The sequence below is a fragment of the Gorilla gorilla genome, chromosome 18 (genome assembly GCF_029281585.2).
Source record: "Gorilla gorilla gorilla isolate KB3781 chromosome 18, NHGRI_mGorGor1-v2.1_pri, whole genome shotgun sequence".
Taxonomy (NCBI): Eukaryota; Metazoa; Chordata; class Mammalia; order Primates; family Hominidae; genus Gorilla; species Gorilla gorilla.
In genome coordinates this window covers 63413429-63436619 of record NC_073242.2, presented here as the reverse complement: position 1 = coordinate 63436619, position 23191 = coordinate 63413429, and positions in this window count along the sequence as shown.

Genomic DNA, 23191 nt, shown 5'->3' with positions numbered 1-23191 from the left:
ACCAACCCGAGTGGAATGGAATGGAACGGAAAGGAATGGAACGGAACAGAACGGAACGGAATGGAATAGAATGGAATCAACCCGAGTAGAACGGAATGGAATGGAATGGAATTGAATGGAACAGAATTCAATGGAATGGAATGGAATGGAATGGAATTCAATGGAATGGAATGGAATGGAATGGAATGGAATGGAATGGAATTTAATGGAATGGAATGGAATGGAATGGAATGGAATGGAATGGAATGGAATGGAATCGAATGGAATCGAATGGAATCGAATGGAATGGAATGGAATAGAATGGAATCAATCCGAGTAGAACGGAACGGAACGGAACGGAACGGAACGGAACGGAAAGGAATGGAATGGAATGGAATGGAACGGAATTCAAAGCAATGGATCGGAATTCAATGGAATGGAACGGAATGGAACGGAATGGAACGGAACGTAATGGAATGGAATGGAATGGAATGGAATGGAATGGAATGGAACGGAATGGAATGGAACAGAATGGAATGGAATGGAATTCAATGGAATGGAATGGAATGGAATGGAATGGAATGGAATGGAATGGAATCGAATTGAATCGAATGGAATCGAATGGAATAGAATGGAATCGAATGGAATGGAATGGAATAGAATGGAATCAACCCGAGTAGAACGGAACGGAACGGAAAGGAACGGAATGGAACGGAACGGAAAGGAATGGAATGGAATGGAACGGAATTCAATGCAATGGAACGGAATTCAATGGAATGGAACGGAATGGAAAGGAATGGAACGGAACGGAATGGAATGGAAAGGAATGGAATGGAATGGAACGAAATGGAATGGAACGGAATGGAATGGAATGGAATGGAATGGAATTCCATGGAATGGAATGGAATGGAATGGAACGGAACGGAACGGAACGGAACGGAACGGAACGGACTGGAATGGAATTCAATGGAATGGAATGGAATGGAATGGAATTCAATGGTATGGAATTCAATGGAATGGAATGGAATGGAATGGAATGGAATGGAACGGACTTCAATGGAATGGAATGGAATGGAATGGAATTCAATGGAATGGAATGGAATGGAATGGAATGGAATGGAATCGAATCGAATGGAATCGAATGCAATCGAATGGAATCGAATGGAATGGAATGGAATAGAATGGAATCAACCCGAGTAGAATGGAATGGAATGGAATGGAATGGAATGGAATGGAATGGAATGGAATGGAACGGAATGGAATGGAATGGAATTCAAATGGAATGGAATGGAATGGAATGGAATTGAATGGAATGGAACGGAATTCAATGGAATGGAATGGAATGGAACGGAATTCAATGGAATGGAATGGAATCAAATGGAATCGAATGGAATCGAATGGAATCGAATGGAATCGAATGGAATCGAATGGAATCGAATGCAATGGAATGGAATAGAATGGAACCAACCCGAGTGGAATGGAATGGAACGGAAAGGAACGGAACGGAACGGAACGGAATGGAATAGAATGGAATCAACCCGAGTAGAACGGAATGGAATGGAATGGAATTGAATGGAACAGAATTCAATGGAATGGAATGGAATGGAATGGAATTCCATGGAATGGAATGGAATGGAATGGAATGGAATGGAATGGAATTTAATGGAATTCAATGGAATGGAATGGAATGGAATGGAATGGAATGGAATGGAATGGAATCGAATGGAATCGAATGGAATCGAATGGAATCGAATGGAATGGAATGGAATAGAATGGAATCAATCCGAGTAGAACGGAACGGAACGGAACGGAACGGAACGGAACGGAAAGGAATGGAATGGAATGGAATGGAACGGAATTCAAAGCAATGGATCGGAATTCAATGGAATGGAACGGAATGGAACGGAATGGAACGGAACGTAATGGAATGGAATGGAATGGAATGGAATGGAATGGAATGGAACGGAATGGAATGGAACGGAATGGAATGGAATGGAATTCAATGGAATGGAATGGAATGGAATGGAATTGAATGGAATGGAATGGAATCGAATTGAATCGAATGGAATCGAATGGAATCGAATGGAATCGAATGGAATGGAATGGAATAGAATGGAATCAACCCGAGTAGAACGGAACGGAACGGAACGGAACGGAATGGAACGGAACGGAAAGGAATGGAATGGAATGGAACGGAATTCAATGCAATGGAACGGAATTCAATGGAATGGAACGGAATGGAAAGGAATGGAACGGAACGGAATGGAATGGAAAGGAATGGAATGGAATGGAACGAAATGGAATGGAAAGGAATGGAATGGAATGGAATGGAATGGAATTCAATGGAATGGAATGGAATTCAATGGAATGGAATTCTATGGAATGGAATGGAATGGAATGGAATGGAATGGAATTCAATGGAATGGAATGGAATCGAATGGAATGGAATGGAAAGGAATTCAATTGAATGGAATGGAATGGAATGGAATGGAATGGAATGGAATTCAATGGAATGGAATGGAATGGAATGGAATGGAATTCTATTGAATGGAATTCAATGGAATAGAATGGAATGGAATGGAATCAACACAAGTAGAAAGGAATGGAACGGAACGGAACGGAACGGAACGGAATGGAATGGAATGAATCCGAGTAGAACGGAATGGAATGGAATGGAATGGAATGGAATGGAATGGAATGGAATGGAATGGAATAGAATGGAAACAACCCGAGTAGAACGGAATGGAACGGAATGGAACGGAATGGAACGGAACGGAAAGGAACGGAACGGAACGGAATTCAATGCAATGGAACGGAATGGAATGGAATTCAATGGAATGGAACGGAATTCAATGGAATGGAATGGAATGGAATGGAACGGAACGGAACGGAACGGAATGGAACGGAATGGAATGGAATTCAGTGGAATGGAATGGAATGGAATGGAATTCAATGGAATGGAGTTCAATGGAATGGAATAGAATGGAATGGAATGGAATGGAACGGAATTCAATGGAATGGAATGGAATGGAATGGAATTCAATGGAATGGAATGGAATGGAATGGAATGGAATGGAATGGAATGGAATGGAATGGAATCGAATGGAATCGAATGGAATGGAATGGAATGGAATGGAATAGAATGGAATCAACCCGAGTAGAATGGAATGGAATGGAATGGAATGGAATGGAATAGAATTGAATGGAATGGAACGGAATTCAATGCAATGGAATGGAATGGAATGGAATGGAATTCAATGGAATGGAATGGAATCGAATGGAATCGAATGGAATCGAATGGAATCGAATGGAATCGAATGGAATCGAATGGAATGGAACGGAATAGAATGGAATCAACCCGAGTGGAATGGAACGGAACGGAACGGAACGGAACGGAACGGAACGGAATGGAATAGAATGGAATCAACCCGAGTAGAACGGAATGGAATGGAATGGAACGGAATGGAACAGAATTCAATGGAATGGAATGGAATGGAATGGAATTCAATGGAATGGAATGGAATGGAATGGAATGGAATTCAATGGAATGGAATGGAATGGAATGGAATGGAATCGAATGGAATGGAATGGAATGGAATGGAATGGAATGGAATAGAATGTAATCAATCCGAGTAGAACGGAACGGAACGGAACGGAACGGAACGGAAAGGAATGGAATGGAATGGAACGGAATTCAATGCAATGGATCGGAATTCAATGGAATGGAACGGAATGGAACGGAACGTAATGGAATGGAATGGAATGGAATGGAATGGAATGGAATGGAATGGAATGGAATGGAATTCAATTGAATGGAATGGAATGGAATGGAATGGAATGGAATCGAATGGAATCGAATGGAATCGAATGGAATGGAATGGAATAGAATGGAATCAACCCGAGTAGAATGGAATGGAATGGAATGGAATGGAATGGAATGGAATCGAATGGAATGGAATTCGATGGAATGGAATGGAATGGAATGGAATGGAATGGAATGGAAAGCAATGGAATTCAAATGGAATGGAATGGAATGGAATCGAATGGAATCGAATAGAATGTAAAGGAATAGAATGGAATCAACCCGAGTAGAATGGAACAGAACGGAACGGAACGGAACGGAAAGGAATGGAATTCAATGGAACGGAATTCAATGGAATGGAATGGAATGGAATGGAATTCCATGGAATGGAATGGAATTCCATGGAATGGAATGGAATGGAATGGAATGGAATGGAATGGAATGGAATTCGATGGAATGGAATGGAATGGAATGGAATGGAATGGAATGGAATTCAATTGAATGGAATGGAATGGAATGGAATCGAATGGAATCGAATGGAATCGAATGGAATCGAATGCAATGGAATGTAATAGAATGGAATCAACCCGAGTAGAATGGAATGGAATGGAATGGAATGGAATGGAATGGAATGGAATGGAATTCGATGGAATGGAATTGAATGGAATGGAATGGAATGGAATGGAATGGAATGGAATGGAATGGAATGGAATTCAATGGAATGGAATGGAATTCGATGGAATGGAATGGAATGGAATTCAATGGAATGGAATGGAATGGAATGGAATTCAATGGAATGGAATGGAATGGAATGGAATCGAATGGAATTGAAAGGAATCGAATGGAATCGAATGGAATGGAATGGAATAGAATGGAATCAACCCGAGTAGAATGGAATGGAATGGAATGGAATGGAATGGAATGAAATGGAATGGAATGGAATGGAATTCGAATGGAATGGAATGGAATGGAAAGGAATGGAATGGAATGGAAGGGAATTGAACGGAATTCAATGGAATGGAATGGAAAGGAATGGAATTCAATGGAATGGAATGGAATTCAATGGAATTCAATGGAATTCAATGGAATGGAATGGAATGGAATGGAATGGAATGGAATGGAATGGAATGGAATTCCATGGAATGGAATGGAATCGAGTGGAATGGAATGGAATGGAATTCAATGGAATGGAATGGAATGGAATGGAAATCAATGGAATTGAATGGAATTCAATGGAATGGAATGGAATGGAATGGAATGGAATGGAATCGAATTGAATCGAATGGAATCGAATGGAATAGAATGGAATCGAATGGAATGGAATGGAATAGAATGGAATCAACCCGAGTAGAACGGAACGGAACGGAACGGAATGGAACGGAACGGAAAGGAATGGAATGGAATGGAACGGAATTCAATGCAATGGAACGGAATTCAATGGAATGGAACGGAATGGAACGGAATGGAACGGAACGGAATGGAATGGAATGGAATGGAATGGAACGGAATGGAATGGCACGGAATGGAATGGAATTTAATGGAAAGGAATTCCATGGAATGGAATGGAATTCAATGCAATGGAATTCAATGGAATTCAATGGAATGGAATGGAATGGAATGGAATGGAATGGAATTCAATGGAATGGAATGGAATCGAATGGAATCGAATGGAATCGAATGGAATCGAATGGAATAGAATGGAATCAACCCGAGTAGAACGGAATGGAAAGGAATGGAACGGAATGGAACAGAACGGAACGGAACGGAACGGAATTCAATGGAATGGAACGGAATGGAATGGAATTCAATGGAATGGAACGGAATTCAATGGAATGGAATGGAATGGAATGGAACGGAACGGACTTCAATGGAATGGAATGGAACGGAATGGAATTCAATAGAATGGAATGGAATTCAATGGAATGGAATGGAATGGAATGGAATGGAATGGAATGGAATGGAATGGAATCGAATGGAATCGAATGGAACGGACTTCAATGGAATGGAATGGAACGGAATGGAATTCAATGGAATGGAATGGAATTCAATGGAATGGAATGGAATGGAATGGAATGGAATGGAATGGAACGGACTTCAATGGAATGGAATGGAACGGAATGGAATTCAATGGAATGGAATGGAATTCAATGGAATGGAATGGAATGGAATGGAATGGAATGGAACGGAACGGCATGGAATGGAATTCAATGGAATGGAATGGAATGTAATGGAATTCAATGGTATGGAATTCAATGGAATGGAATGGAATGGAATGGAATGGAACGGACTTCAATGGAATGGAATGGAACGGAATGGAATTCAATGGAATGGAATGGAATTCAATGGAATGGAAAGGAATGGAATGGAATGGAATGGAATGGAATGGAATGGAATGGAATCGAATGGAATCGAATGGAATCGATTGGACTCGAATGGAATGGAATGGAATAGAATGGAATCAACCCGAGTAGAATGGAATGGAATGGAATGGAATGGAATGGAATGGAACGGAATGGAATGGAATGGAATTCAAATGGAATGGAATGGAATGGAATGGAATTGAATGGAATGGAACGGAATTCAATGGAATGGAATGGAATGGAACGGAATTCAATGGAATGGAATGGAATCGAATGGAATCGAATGGAATCGAATGGAATCGAATGGAATCGAATGGAATGGATTGGAATAGAATGGAACCAACCCGAGTGGAATGGAATGGAACGGAAAGGAACGGAACGGAACGGAACGGAACGGAATGGAATAGAATGGAATCAACCCGAGTAGAACGGAATGGAATGGAATGGAATTGAATGGAACAGAATTCAATGGAATGGAATGGAATGGAATGGAATTCTATGGAATGGAATGGAATGGAATGGAATGGAATGGAATGGAATGGAATTCAATGGAATGGAATGGAATGGAATCGAATGGAATCGAATGGAATCGAATGGAATCGAATGGAATCGAATGGAATGGAATGGAATAGAATGGAATCAATCCGAGTAGAACGGAAGGGAACGGAACGGAACGGAACGGAACGGAAAGGAATGGAATGGAATGGAATGGAACGGAATTCAATGCAATGGATCGGAATTCAATGGAATGGAACGGAATGGAACGGAATGGAACGGAAAGTAATGGAATGGAATGGAATCGAATGGAATCGAATGGAATGGAACGGAATGGAATGGAACGGAATGGAATGGAATGGAATTCAATGGAATGGAATGGAATGGAATGGAATGGAATGGAATGGAATGGAATGGAATCGAATTGAATCGAATGGAATCGAATGGAATAGAATGGAATCGAATGGAATGGAATGGAATAGAATGGAATCAACCCGAGTAGAACGGAACGGAACGGAACGGAACGAAATGGAACGGAACGGAAAGGAATGGAATGGAATGGAACGGAATTCAATGAAATGGAACGGAATTCAATGGAATGGAACGGAATGGAACGGAACGGAATGGAATGGAATGGAATGGAATGGAATGGAATGGAATCGAATTGAATCGAATGGAATCGAATGGAATAGAATGGAATCGAATGGAATGGAATGGAATAGAATGGAATCAACCCGAGTAGAACGGAACGGAACGGAACGGAACGGAATGGAACGGAACGGAAAGGAATGGAATGGAATGGAACGGAATTCAATGGAATGGAACGGAATTCAATGGAATGGAACGGAATGGAACGGAACGGAATGGAATGGAAAGGAATGGAATGGAATGGAACGGAATGGAATGGAAAGGAATGGAATAGAATGGAATGGAATGGAATTCAATGGAATGGAATGGAATGGAATGGAATGGAATTCTATGGAATGGAATTCAATGGAATAGAATGGAATGGAATGGAATCAACACAAGTAGAAAGGAATGGAACGGAACGGAACGGAACGGAACGGAATGGAATGGAATGAATCCGAGTAGAACGGAATGGAATGGAATGGAATGGAATGGAATGGAATGGAATGGAATGGAATAGAATGGAAACAACCCGAGTAGAACGGAATGGAACGGAATGGAACGGAATGGAACGGAACGGAACGGAACGGAACGGAATTCAATGGAATGGAACGGAATGGAATGGAATTCAATGGAATGGAACGGAATTCTATGGAATGGAATGGAATGGAATGGAACGGAACAGAAAGGAACGGAACGGAACGGAACGGAATGGAATGGAATTCAGTGGAATGGAATGGAATGGAATGGAATTCAATGGAATGGAATTCAATGGAATGGAATGGAATGGAATGGAATGGAATGGAACGGAATTCAATGGAATGGAATGGAACGGAATGGAATTCAATGGAATGGAATGGAATTCAATGGAATGGAATGGAATGGAATGGAATGGAATGGAATGGAATGGAATGGAATCGAATGGAATCGAATGGAATCGAATGGAATGGAATGGAATAGAATGGAATCAACCCGAGTAGAATGGAATGGAATGGAATGGAATGGAATGGAATGGAATGGAATGGAATGGAATGGAATGGAATTCAAATGGAATGGAATGGAATGGAATGGAATAGAATGGAATGCAATGGAATGGAATGGAAACGAATCGAATTTAATCGAATGGAATCGAATGGAATGGAATGGAATAGAATGGGATCAACCCGAGTAGAACGGAATGGAATGGAATGGAATGGAATGGAATGGAATGGAACAGAACGCAATGGAACGGAACGGAACAGAACGGAATGGAAAGGAATGATCAACCCGAGAAGAACGGAATGGAATGGAATGGAATGGAATGGAATGCAATGGAATGGAATGGAATGGAACGAACACGAGTAGAACGGAAAAGAATGGAACGGAACGGAACAGAACGGAACGGAACGGAATGGAGTGAAATGCAATGGAATGGAATCGAATGGATTCGAATGGAATGGAATGGAATTGAATGGAATGGAATGGAATGGAATGGAATCGAATGGAATCGAATGGAATGGAATGGAATAGAATGGAATCAACCCGAGTAGAACGGAATGGAATGGAATGGAATGGAATGGAATGGAATGGAATTCAATGGAATGGAATGGAATGGAATGGAATGGAATTCAGTGGAATTGAATGGAATGGAATGGAATGGAATGGAATGGAATGGAATGGAATGGAATGGAATCAACCCGAGTAGAACGGAATGGAATGGAATGGAATGGAATGGAATGGAATGGAATGGAATGGAACCGAATGGAATGGAATTTAATGGAATGGAATGGAATGGAATGGAATGGAATGGAATGGAATTCAATGGAATAGAATGGAATGGAATGGAATGGAATGGAATGGAATGGAACGGAACGGAACGCAACGCAACGCAACGGAACGGAACGGAACGGAACGGAACTGAACGGAATGGAATGGAATGGAATCAACCCGAGTAGAACGGAATGGAATGGAATGGAATGGAATGGAACGGAACGGAACGGAACGGAACGGAACGGAATGGAATGAAATGGAATGGAATGGAATCGAATTGAATCGAATGGAATAGAATGGAATGGAATGGAATGGAATAGAAAGGAATCGAATCGAATCGAATGGAATCAAATGGAATCGAATGGAATGGAATGGAATGGAATGGAATGGAATGGAATGGAATGGAATGGAATGGAATCAACCCGTGTAGAATGTAATGGATTGGAATGGAATGGAATGGAATGGAATGGAATGGAATGGAATGGAATGGAATGGAATGGAATGGAATGGAATGGAATGGAATTCAATGGAATAGAATGGAATGGAATGGAATTCAATGGAACAGAATGGAATGGAATGGAATGGAATGGAATGGAATGGAATGGAATCGAATGGAATCGAATGGAATCGAATGGAATGGAATGGAATAGAATGGAATCAACCCGAGTAGAACGGAATGGAATGGAATGGAACGGAAAGGAACGAACCCAAATAGAACGGAACTGAACGGAATGGAACGGAACGGAACGGAACGGAGTGAAATGGAATGGAATGGAATCGAATGGAACCGAATGGAATGGAATGGAATGGAATGGAATGGAATGGAATGGAATGGAATGGAATGGAATGGAATGGAACCAACTCGAGTAGAATGGAATGGATTGGAAAGGAATGGAATGGAATGGAATGGAATGGAATGGAATGGAATGGAATGGAACGGAATCAACCCGAGGGGAGTGGAGTGGAGTGGAGTGGAATGGAGTGGAGGGGAGTGGAATGGAGTGGAATGGAATGGAATGGAATAGAATGGAATCAACCCGAGTAGAACGGAATGGAATGGAATGGAATGGAATGGAACGGAATGGAACAGAACGGAATGGAATGGAACGGAACGGAACGGAATGGAATGGAATGGAATTCAATGGAATGGAATGGAATGGAATGGAATGGAATGGAATGGAATTCAGTGGAATCGAATGGAATGGAATGGAATGGAATGGAATGGAATGGAATGGAATGGAATGGAATGGAATCAACCCGAGTAGAACGGAATGGAATGGAATGGAATGGAATGGAATGGAATGGAATGGAATGGAACCGAATGGAATGGAACGGAATGGAATGGAATGGAATGGAATGGAATGGAATGGAATGGAATGGAATGGAATGGAATTCAATGGAATAGAAAGGAATGGAATGGAATGGAATGGAATGGAATGGAATGGAATGGAACGGAACGGAACGCAACGCAACGCAACGGAACGGAACGGAACGGAACGGAACTGAACGTAATGGAATGGAATGGAATCAACCCGAGTAGAACGGAATGGAATGGAACTGAATGGAATGGAACGGAACGGAACGGAACGGAACGGAATGGAATGAAACGGAATGGAATGGAATCGAATTGAATCGAATGGAATAGAATGGAATGGAATGGAATGGAATAGAAAGGAATCGAATCGAATCGAATGGAATCGAATGGAATCGAATGGAATGGAATGGAATGGAATGGAATGGAATGGAATGGAATCAACCCGTGTAGAATGTAATGGATTGGAATGGAATGGAATGGAATGGAATGGAATGGAATGGAATGGAATGGAATGGAATGGAATGGAATGGAATGGAATTCAATGGAATAGAATGGAATGGAATGGAATTCAATGGAACAGAATGGAAAGGAATGGAATGGAATGGAATGGAATGGAATAGAATCGAATGGAATCGAATGGAATCGAATGGAATCGAATGGAATGGAATGGAATAGAATGGAATCAACCCGAGTAGAACGGAATGGAATGGAATGGAACGGAATGGAACGAACCCGAATAGAACGGAACTGAACGGAATGGAACGGAACGGAACGGAACGGAGTGAAATGGAATGGAATGGAATCGAATGGAACCGAATGGAATGGAATGGAATGGAATGGAATGGAATGGAATGGAATGGAATGGAATGGAATGGAACCAACTAGAGTAGAATGGAATGGATTGGAAAGGAATGGAATGGAATGGAATGGAATGGAATGGAATGGAATGGAATGGAATGGAATGGAACGGAATCAACGCGAGTGGAGTGGAGTGGAGTGGAGTGGAGTGGAGTGGAGTGGAATGGAGTGGAATGGAATGGAATGGAATAGAATGAAAACAACCCGAGTAGAACGGAATGGAACGGAATGGAACGGAATGGAACGGAACGGAACGGAACGGAACGGAATTCAATGGAATGGAACGGAATGGAATGGAATTCAATGGAATGGAACGGAATTCAATGGAATGGAATGGAATGGAATGGAACGGAACGGAAAGGAACGGAACGGAACGGAACGGAATGGAATGGAATTCAGTGGAATGGAATGGAAAGGAATGGAATTCAATGGAATGGAATTCAATGGAATGGAATGGAATGGAATGGAATGGAATGGAATGGAACGGAATTCAATGGAATGGAATGGAATGGAATGGAATGGAATGGAATGGAATGGAATGGAATGGAATGGAATGGAATCGAATGGAATCGAATGGAATCGAATGGAATGGAATGGAATAGAATGGAATCAACCCGAGTAGAATGGAATGGAATGGAATGGAATGGAATGGAATGGAATGGAATGGAATGGAATGGAATTCAAATGGAATGGAATGGAATGGAATGGAATAGAATGGAATGCAATGGAATGGAATGGAAACGAATCGAATTTAATCGAATGGAATCGAATGGAATGGAATGGAATAGAATGGGATCAACCCGAGTAGAACGGAATGGAATGGAATGGAATGGAATGGAATGGAATGGAATGGAACAGAAAGCAATGGAACGGAACGGAACAGAACGGAATGGAAAGGAATGATCAACCCGAGAAGAACGGAATGGAATGGAATGGAATGGAATGGAATGCAATGGAATGGAATGGAATGGAACGAACACGAGTAGAACGGAAAAGAATGGAACGGAACGGAACAGAACGGAACGGAACGGAATGGAGTGAAATGCAATGGAATGGAATCGAATGGATTCGAATGGAATGGAATGGAATTGAATGGAATGGAATGGAATGGAATGGAATCGAATGGAATCGAATGGAATCGAATGGAATGGAATGGAATAGAATGGAATCAACCCGAGTAGAACGGAATGGAATGGAATGGAATGGAATGGAAAGGAATGGAATGGAATTCAATGGAATGGAATGGAATGGAATGGAATGGAATTCAGTGGAATCGAATGGAATGGAATGGAATGGAATGGAATCAACCCGAGTAGAATGGAATGGAATGGAATGGAATGGAATGGAATGGAATGGAATGGAACCGAATGGAATGGAATTTAATGGAACGGAATGGAATGGAATGGAATGGAAAGGAATTCAATGGAATAGAATGGAATGGAATGGAATGGAATGGAACGGAACGGAACGCAACGCAACGCAACGGAACGGAACGGAACGGAACGGAACTGAACGGAATGGAATGGAATGGAATCAACGCGAGTAGAACGGAATGGAATGGAATGCAATGGAATGGAACGGAACGGAACGGAACGGAACGGAACGGAACGGAACGGAATGGAATGAAATGGAATGGAATGGAATCGAATTGAATCGAATGGAATAGAATGGAATGGAATGGAATGGAATAGAAAGGAATCGAATCGAATCGAATGGAATCGAATGGAATCGAATGGAATGGAATGGAATGGAATGGAATGGAATGGAATGGAATGGAATGGAATGGAATCAACCCGTGTAGAATGTAATGGATTGGAATGGAATGGAATGGAATGGAATGGAATGGAATGGAATGGAATGGAATGGAATGGAATTGAATTCAATGGAATAGAATGGAATGGAATGGAATTCAATGGAACAGAATGGAATGGAATGGAATGGAATGGAATGGAATGGAATCGAATGGAATCAAATGGAATCGAATGGATTCGAATGGAATGGAATGGAATAGAATGGAATCAACCCGAGTAGAACGGAATGGAATGGAATGGAACGGAATGGAACGAACCCGAATAGAACGGAACTGAACGGAATGGAACGGAACGGAACGGAACGGAGTGAAATGGAATGGAATGGAATCGAATGGAACCGAATGGAATGGAATGGAATGGAATGGAATGGAATGGAATGGAATGGAATGGAATGGAATGGAACCAACTCGAGTAGAATGGAATGGATTGGAAAGGAATGGAATGGAATGGAATGGAATGGAATGGAATGGAACGGAATCAACCCGAGTGGAGTGAAGTGGAGTGGAGTGGAGTGGAGTGGAGTGGAATGGAGTGGAATGGAATGGAATGGAATAGAATGGAATCAACCCGAGTAGAACGGAATGGAATGGAATGGAATGGAATGGAATGGAACGGAATGGAACAGAACGGAATGGAACGGAACGGAACGGAACGGAATGGAATTTAACGAACCCGAGTAGAACGGAATGGAATGGAATGGAATGGAATGGAATGGAATGGAATGGAATTCAATGGAATGGAATGGAATGGAATGGAATGGAATGGAATGGAATTCAGTGGAATCGAATGGAATGGAATGGAATGGAATGGAATGGAATGGAATGGAATGGAATCAACCCGAGTAGAACGGAATGGAATGGAATGGAATGGAATGGAATGGAATGGAATGGAACCGAATGGAATGGAACGGAATGGAATGGAATGGAATGGAATGGAATGGAATGGAATGGAATCGAATGGAATCGAATGGAATGGAATGGAATTCAATGGAATAGAATGGAATGGAATGGAATGGAATGGAATGGAACGGAACGGAACGCAACGCAACGCAACGGAACGGAACGGAACGGAACGGAACTGAACGTAATGGAATGGAATGGAATCAACCCGAGTAGAACGGAATGGAATGGAATGGAATGGAACGGAACGGAACGGAACGGAACGGAACGGAACGGAACGGAATGGAATGAAATGGAATGGAATGGAATCGAATTGAATCGAATGGAATAGAATGGAATGGAATGGAATAGAAAAGAATCGAATCGAATCGAATGGAATCGAATGGAATCGAATGGAATGGAATGGAATGGAATGGAATGGAATGGAATGGAATGGAATGGAATCAACCCGTGTAGAATGTAATGGATTGGAATGGAATGGAATGGAATGCAATGGAATGGAATGGAATGGAATGGAATGGAATGGAATGGAATGGAATGGAATTCAATGGAATAGAATGGAATGGAATGGAATTCAATGGAACAGAATGGAATGGAATGGAATGGAATGGAATGGAATGGAATCGAATGGAATCAAATGGAATCGAATGGAATCGAATGGAATGGAATGGAATAGAATGGAATCAACCCGAGTAGAACGGAATGGAATGGAATGGAACGGAATGGAACGAACCCGAATAGAACGGAACTGAACGGAATGGAACGGAACGGAACGGAACGGAGTGAAATGGAATGGAATGGAATCGAATGGAACCGAATGGAATGGAATGGAATGGAATGGAATGGAATGGAATGGAATGGAACCAACTAGAGTAGAATGGAATGGATTGGAAAGGAATGGAATGGAATGGAATGGAATGGAATGGAATGGAATGGAATGGAACGGAATCAACCCGAGTGGAGTGGAGTGGAGTGGAGTGGAGTGGAGTGGAGTGGAATGGAGTGGAATGGAATGGAATGGAATAGAATGGAATCAACCCGAGTAGAACGGAATGGAAAGGAATGGAATGGAATGGAACGGAATGGAACAGAACGGAATGGAACGGAACGGAACGGAACGGAATGGAATTTAACGAACCCGAGTAGAACGGAATGGAATGGAATGGAATGGAATGGAATGGAATGGAATCGAATGGAATGGAATGGAATGGAATCGAATGGAATGGAATGGAATGCAATGGAATGGAATCAACCCGAGTAGAACGGAATGGAATGGAATGGAATGGAATGGAATGGAATGGAACAGAACGCAATGGAACGGAACGGAACAGAACGGAATGGAAAGGAATGATCAACCCGAGAAGAACGGAATGGAATGGAATGGAATGGAATTCAATGGAATAGAATGGAATGGAATGGAATGGAATGGAATGGAATGGAATGGAATGGAATGGAATGGAATCGAATGGAATCGAATGGAATCGATTGGAATGGAATGGAATGGAATGGAATGGAATAGAATGGAATGGAATCGAATCAACCCGAGTAGATCGGAATGGAATGGAATGGAATGGAATGGAAGGAATGGAAGGAATGGAATGGAATTCAATGGAATAGAATGGAATGGAATGGAATGGAATGGAATGGAATCGAATGGACTTGAATGGAATCTAATGGAATGTAATGGAATAGAATGGAATCAACCCGAGTAGAACGGAATGGAATGGAATGGAATGGAATGGAATGGAACGGAATGGAACGGAACGGAATGGAACGGAACGGAACGGAATGGAACGCAATGCAACGGAACGGAACGGAATGGAACGGAACTGAAAGGAATGGAATGGAATGAAATCAACCCGAGCAGAACGGAATGGAATGGAGTGGAACGGAATGGAATTCAATGGAATAGAATGGAATGGAATGGAATGGAATGGAATGGAATCGAATGGAATCGAATGGAATCGAATGGAATGGATTGGAATAGAATGGAATCAACCCGAGTAGAACGGAATGGAATGGAATGGAACGGAATGGAACGAACCCGAATAGAACGGAACTGAACGGAATGGAAAGGAACGGAACGGAACGGAACGGAGTGAAATGGAATGGAATGGAATCGAATGGAACCGAATGGAATGGAATGGAATGGAATGGAATGGAATGGAATGGAACGGAAAGGAACGGAACGCAACGGAATGGAATGGAATGATAAACCCGAGTAGAACGGAATGGAATGGAATGGTTTGGAATGGAATGGAACGAACCCGAGTAGAAAGGAACAGAACGGAACGGAACGGAACGGAACGGAACGGAACGGAATGGAGTGAAATGGAATGGAATGGAATCGAATGGAATGGAATGGAATGGAATGGAATGGAATGGAATGGAATGGAATGGAATGGAATGGAATTCAATGGAATGGAATGGAATGGAATGGAATGGAATTCTATTGAATGGAATTCAATGGAATAGAATGGAATGGAATGGAATCAACACAAGTAGAAAGGAATGGAACGGAACGGAACGGAATGGAATGGAATGAATCCGAGTAGAACGGAATGGAATGGAATGGAATGGAATGGAATGGAATGGAATGGAATGGAATGGAATGGAATAGAATGGAAACAACCCGAGTAGAACGGAATGGAACGGAATGGAACGGAATGGAACGGAACGGAAAGGAACGGAACGGAACGGAATTCAATGCAATGGAACGGAATGGAATGGAATTCAATGGAATGGAACGGAATTCAATGGAAGGGAATGGAATGGAATGGAACGGAACGGAACGGAACGGAATGGAACGGAATGGAATGGAATTCAGTGGAATGGAATGGAATGGAATGGAATTCAATGGAATGGAGTTCAATGGAATGGAATAGAATGGAATGGAATGGAATGGAACGGAATTCAATGGAATGGAATGGAATGGAATGGAATTCAATGGAATGGAATGGAATGGAATGGAATGGAATGGAATGGAATGGAATCGAATGGAATCGAATGGAATCGAATGGAATGGAATGGAATAGAATGGAATCAACCCGAGTAGAATGGAATGGAATGGAATGGAATGGAATGGAATAGAATTGAATGGAATGGAACGGAATTCAATGCAATGGAATGGAATGGAATGGAATGGAATTCAATGGAATGGAATGGAATCGAATGGAATCGAATGGAATCGAATGGAATCGAATGGAATCGAATGGAATCGAATGGAATGGAACGGAATAGAATGGAATCAACCCGAGTGGAATGGAACGGAACGGAACAGAACGGAACGGAACGGAACGGAATGGAATAGAATGGAATCAACCCGAGTAGAACGGAATGGAATGGAATGGAACGGAATGGAACAGAATTCAATGGAATGGAATGGAATGGAATGGAATTCAATGGAATGGAATGGAATGGAATGGAATGGAATTCAATGGAATGGAATGGAATGGAATGGAATGGAATGGAATGGAATCGAATGGAATGGAATGGAATGGAATGGAATGGAATGGAATAGAATGTAATCAATCCGAGTAGAACGGAACGGAACGGAACGGAACGGAACGGAAAGGAATGGAATGGAATGGAACGGAATTCAATGCAATGGATCGGAATTCAATGGAATGGAACGGAATGGAACGGAACGTAATGGAATGGAATGGAATGGAATGGAATGGAATGGAATGGAATGGAATGGAATGGAATGGAATGGAATTCAATTGAATGGAATGGAATGGAATGGAATGGAATGGAATCGAATGGAATCGAATGGAATCGAATGGAATGGAATGGAATAGAATGGAATCAACCCGAGTAGAATGGAATGGAATGGAATGGAATGGAATGGAATGGAATCGAATGGAATGGAATTCGATGCAATGGAATGGAATGGAATGGAATGGAATGGAATGGAATGGAAAGCAATGGAATTCAAATGGAATGGAATGGAATGGAATCGAATGGAATCGAATAGAATGTAAAGGAATAGAATGGAATCAACCCGAGTAGAATGGAACAGAACGGAACGGAACGGAACGGAAAGGAATGGAATTCAATGGAACGGAATTCAATGGAATGGAATGGAATGGAATGGAATTCCATGGAATGGAATGGAATTCCATGGAATGGAATGGAATGGAATGGAATGGAATGGAATGGAATTCGATGGAATGGAATGGAATGGAATGGAATGGAATGGAATGGAATGGAATGGAATGGAATTCAATGGAATGGAATGGAATGGAATGGAATGGAATGGAATGGAATGGAATGGAATGGAACGGAATTCAATGGAATGGAATGGAATGGAATGGAATTCAATGGAATGGAATGGAATTCAATGGAATGGAATGGAATGGAATGGAATGGAATGGAATCGAATGGAATCGAATGGAATGGAATGGAATGGAATGGAATAGAATGGAATCAACCCGAGTAGAACGGAATGGAATGGAATGGAATGGAATGGAATGGAATGGAATGGAATTCAATGGAATGGAATGGAATGGAATGGAATGGAATTCAGTGGAATCGAATGGAATGGAATGGAATGGAATGGAATGGAATGGAATGGAATGGAATGGAATGGAATCAACCCGAGTAGAACGGAATGGAATGGAATGGAATGGAATGGAATGGAATGGAATGGAATGGAATGGAATGGAACCGAATGGAATGGAATTTAATGGAATGGAATGGAATGGAATGGAATGGAATGGAATTCAATGGAATAGAATGGAATGGAATGGAATGGAATGGAATGGAATGGAATGGAACGGAACGGAACGCAACGCAACGCAACGGAACGGAACGGAACGGAACGGAACTGAACGGAATGGAATGGAATGGAATCAACCCGAGTAGAACGGAATGGAATGGAATGGAATGGAATGGAACGGAACGGAACGGAACGGAACGGAACGGAACGGAATGGAATGAAATGGAATGGAATGGAATCGAATTGAATCGAATGGAATAGAATGGAATGGAATGGAATGGAATAGAAAGGAATCGAATCGAATCGAATGGAATCAAATGGAATCGAATGGAATGGAATGGAATGGAATGGAATGGAATGGAATGGAATGGAATGGAATGGAATCAACCCGTGTAGAATGTAATGGATTGGAATGGAATGGAATGGAATGGAATGGAATGGAATGGAATGGAATGGAATGGAATGGAATTCAATGGAATAGAATGGAATGGAATGGAATTCAATGGAACAGAATGGAATGGAATGGAATGGAATGGAATGGAATGGAATGGAATCGAATGGAATCGAATGGAATCGAATGGAATGGAATGGAATAGAATGGAATCAACCCGAGTAGAACGGAATGGAATGTAATGGAACGGAATGGAACGAACCCGAATAGAACGGAACTGAACGGAATGGAACGGAACGGAACGGAACGGAGTGAAATAGAATGGAATGGAATCGAATGGAACCGAATGGAATGGAATGGAATGGAATGGAATGGAATGGAATGGAATGGAATGGAATGGAATGGAATGGAACCAACTCGAGTAGAATGGAATGGATTGGAAAGGAATGGAATGGAATGGAATGGAATGGAATGGAATGGAACGGAATCAACCCGAGTGGAGTGGAGTGGAGTGGAGTGGAGTGGAGTGGAGTGGAGTGGAATGGAGTGGAATGGAATGGAATGGAATAGAATGGAATCAACCCGAGTAGAACGGAATGGAATGGAATGGAATGGAATGGAACGGAATGGAACAGAACGGAATGGAACGGAACGGAACGGAACGGAATGGAATTTAACGAACCCGAGTAGAACGGAATGCAATGGAATGGAATGGAATGGAATGGAATTCAATGGAATGGAATGGAATGGAATGGAATGGAATGGAATGGAATGGAATTCAGTGGAATGGAATGGAATGGAATGGAATGGAATGGAATGGAATGGAATGGAATGGAATGGAATCAACCCGAGTAGAACGGAATGGAATGGAATGGAATGGAATGGAATGGAATGGAATGGAATGGAATGGAACCGAATGGAATGGAACGGAACGGAATGGAATGGAATAGAATGGAATGGAATGGAATGGAATGGAATGGAATGGAATTCAATGGAATAGAATGGAATGGAATGGAATGGAATGGAATGGAATGGAACGGAACGGAACGCAACGCAACGCAACGGAACGGAACGGAACGGAACTGAACGTAATGGAATGGAATGGAATCAACCCGAGTAGAACGGAATGGAATGGAATGGAATGGAATGGAACGGAACGGAACGGAACGGAACGGAACGGAACGGAATGGAATGAAATGGAATGGAATGGAATCGAATTGAATCGAATGGAATAGAATGGAATGGAATGGAATGGAATAGAAAGGAATCGAATCGAATCGAATGGAATCGAATGGAATCGAATGGAATGGAATGGAATGGAATGGAATGGAATGGAATGGAATCAACCCGTGTAGAATGTAATGGATTGGAATGGAATGGAATGGAATGGAATGGAATGGAATGGAATGGAATGGAATGGAATTCAATGGAATAGAATGGAATGGAATGGAATTCAATGGAACAGAATGGAAAGGAATGGAATGGAATGGAATGGAATGGAATGGAATGGAATCGAATGGAATCGAATGGAATTGAATAGAATCGAATGGAATGGAATGGAATAGAATGGAATCAACCCGAGTAGAACGGAATGGAATGGAATGGAACGGAATGGAACGAACCCGAATAGAACGGAACTGAACGGAATGGAACGGAACGGAACGGAACGGAGTGAAATGGAATGGAATGGAATCGAATGGAACCGAATGGAATGGAATGGAATGGAATGGAATGGAATGGAATGGAATGGAACCAACTAGAGTAGAATGGAATGGATTGGAAAGGAATGGAACGGAATGGAATGGAATGGAATGGAATGGAATGGAATGGAATGGAACGGAATCAACCCGAGTGGAGTGGAGTGGAGTGGAGTGGAGTGGAGTGGAGTGGAATGGAGTGGAATGGAATGGAATGGAATAGAATGAAAACAACCCGAGTAGAACGGAATGGAACGGAATGGAACGGAATGGAACGGAACGGAACGGAACGGAACGGAATTCAATGGAATGGAACGGAATGGAATGGAATTCAATGGAATGGAACGGAATTCAATGGAATGGAATGGAATGGAATGGAACGGAACGGAAAGGAACGGAACGGAACGGAACGGAATGGAATGGAATTCAGTGGAATGGAATGGAAAGGAATGGAATTCAATGGAATGGAATTCAATGGAATGGAATGGAATGGAATGGAATGGAATGGAATGGAACGGAATTCAATGGAATGGAATGGAATGGAATGGAATGGAATGGAATGGAATGGAATGGAATGGAATGGAATGGAATCGAATGGAATCGAATGGAATCGAATGGAATGGAATGGAATAGAATGGAATCAACCCGAGTAGAATGGAATGGAATGGAATGGAATGGAATGGAATGGAATGGAATGGAATGGAATGGAATTCAAATGGAATGGAATGGAATGGAATGGAATAGAATGGAATGCAATGGAATGGAATGGAAACGAATCGAATTTAATCGAATGGAATCGAATGGAATGGAATGGAATAGAATGGGATCAACCCGAGTAGAACGGAATGGAATGGAATGGAATGGAATGGAATGGAATGGAATGGAACAGAAAGCAATGGAACGGAACGGAACAGAACGGAATGGAAAGGAATGATCAACCCGAGAAGAACGGAATGGAATGGAATGGAATGGAATGGAATGCAATGGAATGGAATGGAATGGAACGAACACGAGTAGAACGGAAAAGAATGGAACGGAACGGAACAGAACGGAACGGAACGGAATGGAGTGAAATGCAATGGAATGGAATCGAATGGATTCGAATGGAATGGAATGGAATTGAATGGAATGGAATGGAATGGAATGGAATCGAATGGAATCGAATGGAATCGAATGGAATGGAATGGAATAGAATGGAATCAACCCGAGTAGAACGGAATGGAATGGAATGGAATGGAATGGAAAGGAATGGAATGGAATTCAATGGAATGGAATGGAATGGAATGGAATGGAATTCAGTGGAATCGAATGGAATGGAATGGAATGGAATGGAATCAACCCGAGTAGAATGGAATGGAATGGAATGGAATGGAATGGAATGGAATGGAATGGAACCGAATGGAATGGAATTTAATGGAACGGAATGGAATGGAATGGAATGGAAAGGAATTCAATGGAATAGAATGGAATGGAATGGAATGGAATGGAACGGAACGGAACGCAACGCAACGCAACGGAACGGAACGGAACGGAACGGAACTGAACGGAATGGAATGGAATGGAATCAACGCGAGTAGAACGGAATGGAATGGAATGCAATGGAATGGAACGGAACGGAACGGAACGGAACGGAACGGAACGGAACGGAATGGAATGAAATGGAATGGAATGGAATCGAATTGAATCGAATGGAATAGAATGGAATGGAATGGAATGGAATAGAAAGGAATCGAATCGAATCGAATGGAATCGAATGGAATCGAATGGAATGGAATGGAATGGAATGGAATGGAATGGAATGGAATGGAATGGAATGGAATCAACCCGTGTAGAATGTAATGGATTGGAATGGAATGGAATGGAATGGAATGGAATGGAATGGAATGGAATGGAATGGAATGGAATTGAATTCAATGGAATAGAATGGAATGGAATGGAATTCAATGGAACAGAATGGAATGGAATGGAATGGAATGGAATGGAATGGAATCGAATGGAATCAAATGGAATCGAATGGATTCGAATGGAATGGAATGGAATAGAATGGAATCAACCCGAGTAGAACGGAATGGAATGGAATGGAACGGAATGGAACGAACCCGAATAGAACGGAACTGAACGGAATGGAACGGAACGGAACGGAACGGAGTGAAATGGAATGGAATGGAATCGAATGGAACCGAATGGAATGGAATGGAATGGAATGGAATGGAATGGAATGGAATGGAATGGAATGGAATGGAACCAACTCGAGTAGAATGGAATGGATTGGAAAGGAATGGAATGGAATGGAATGGAATGGAATGGAATGGAACGGAATCAACCCGAGTGGAGTGAAGTGGAGTGGAGTGGAGTGGAGTGGAGTGGAATGGAGTGGAATGGAATGGAATGGAATAGAATGGAATCAACCCGAGTAGAACGGAATGGAATGGAATGGAATGGAATGGAATGGAACGGAATGGAACAGAACGGAATGGAACGGAACGGA